Raw genomic sequence first — 2,423 nt, forward strand, 5'->3', positions numbered from 1 at the left:
CTGCAGTGCCATGGGGGTTGTAACCTCAAACGGGGCGTTGACCATCTCAGTAGTGGCCGTGAGCGTATCTGGGGTCGGGTCGGTGGCTGCCTCCATCTTCTTGGAGCTCTCTGTCTCATGGGGATCAGCCTCCCGGGTCTGCTCCAATATCGGCAGATCTTTGCCTGGTTCTCCTTGGTCCATCATGAAACTGACGAATACTAGGAGACCACTGAAAGGAAAACACAAACGCAATGACAATGAAACAAAAAAGAGAGTGAGGATCGGTTACTGCTTTGCAAAAGTTCTTATTTTTCTCTGAACGAAAATATACCAACATCATGGATCCGCCTACCTTCCCTTCGTTGGGAGAGAAGAACAGTGGCAGATGCGAGTGTTGCCTTTCTTGAAGACGGTGAGGGAGAAGGGGATTTAGCGAAGAGTGAAACGATGGTTTCTTTGTCCGTCAAACTTAAACTGCGGGGAGGTTGGGGTTTACTGATACGATGGCTTGTTACTGCCGCGCTACGATCGGGGTGACTCTCCGCCTGCATACTGCCTTCTAATTTGGTGGATGGCATTTGGGCCCGCGCGCTGCATGGCCCGCATGTCGGTGAACAAAAGTATAACGACATTCAGTAGAGGGAGAAGTTTCAATGACCTAGGAGCAGCCAGAAGCGGTAGAGTGTCTCCACTGTACTAGTAGTAATTGTTTTTCTGGGTAGTTGTAGAGTGTCTCCATTGTACTAGTAGTAATTGTTTCTCTGGGCCCAGGACAAAACAGCCTATCCACACTAGTAAATAGTAAAATCAATTCAAAAGCCCATATATTTACTGAATGAGAGGCGCTACCCACACCCAGAATACCGCCCCCCAAAAAACCTGGGTGCTCTTCTTCCTCCTCGCTCCCACCCACCTCATGTCAGCTTGCTCCACTCGTACCCCCAAATTCCTCACCTCACTCCTACAGAAAACCCCAGCTCCCCTTCTTCCTCACTCCTACAGAAAACCCACATCTCCCCTTCTTCCTCACTCGCACTACAACTAGGCTCGTCATTCGTTACTCTGCTCAAATCCATGAGCGCGACGCGACGCCCTCGAGGAAAATGGAGTTGGCTGACCCCAACGTCAAGAAGATGAGGCTCCCGCCAGCGGCGATGCCTGTTGTAGATCCCGCACCCGGTAGCGCGGGGAGAAGCGGCGACCCCGCCCCCACTGGATCCCAGGAACCCGTAGAATCTCGGGTGGACCGCATCAGTGATCTCCCGGACGTCGTCCTTGGGGAGATCATCTTGCTTCTCCCCACCAAGGATTGCTGCCTGTCATGCCCAATATGTGACCCTATCCGAGAGGAACTCGATGGTCCCACCAAGGATAGACCCGCATATTGAAATGCTTTTGCAAGGTGGATACCATTACATCGTACCATTACATAATAGTTGGGGATACATACAAGAGGCATACAATGCCACACGAATACAACAACAGCATACACAAGAGCATCATCCAACTATGGATGAAACACAAACAGAAACTCAAATGACATCCACCCTGCTAGCCAAGGTTGCCGACCAGGAACCAATCCCCAGATCGAAGAAGAAGCAGAAGAAGAACTCAAAAACAAGTAAACATCGCTCTCGCGTCATGACCATCGCATAACCTACACCTGCAACTATTGTTGTAGTAATCTGTGAGCCACGAGGACTCAGCAATCCCATTACCATGGGTATCAAGACTAGAAAGCTTAATGGGTATGGAAAGGATAAGTGGTGAGGTTGCAGTGGCGTCTAAGCATATATGGTGGCTAACATACGCATATAAGACCGAGAAGAGAAACAAACGGAACGGTCGAGAAACTAGAAGTGATCAAGAAGTGATCCTAAAACTACCTGCGTTCATACATAACCCAAAACCGTGTTCACTTCCCGGACTCCGCCGAAAAGAGACCATCACGGCTACACACGCGGTTGATGAATTTTAATTCGAATCTGGTGTCAAGTTCTCTACAACCGGACATTAACAAATTCCCATCTGCCACATAACGGCGGGCACGGCTCTCGAAAGTTTATACCCTGCACGGGTGTCCCAACTTAGCCCATCACAAGCTCTCACGTTCAACGAAGGATATTCCTTCTCCCAGGAAGACCCGATCGGTCTCGGAATCCCGGTTACAAGACATTTCGACAATGGTAAAACAAAACCAGCAAAGCCGCCCGATGTGCCGACAAATCCCGATAGGAGTCGCACGTATCTCGTTCTCAGGGCACACCGAATAAGTCAAGCTACGACTAAAACCAGCCCTCAAGTTTCCCAGAGGTGGCCCCGCAGGTTGCTCGGTTCGGACCAACACTCGAAGGAGCACTGGCCCGGGGGGCTCAAATAAAGATGACCCTCGGGCTCTGGAAACCCAAGGGAAAAAGGCTTAGGTAGGCAAATGGTAAAAC

This window comes from Triticum dicoccoides, chromosome 3B (genome assembly GCF_002162155.2).
Source record: "Triticum dicoccoides isolate Atlit2015 ecotype Zavitan chromosome 3B, WEW_v2.0, whole genome shotgun sequence".
In the NCBI taxonomy this organism is placed as follows: domain Eukaryota; kingdom Viridiplantae; phylum Streptophyta; class Magnoliopsida; order Poales; family Poaceae; genus Triticum; species Triticum dicoccoides.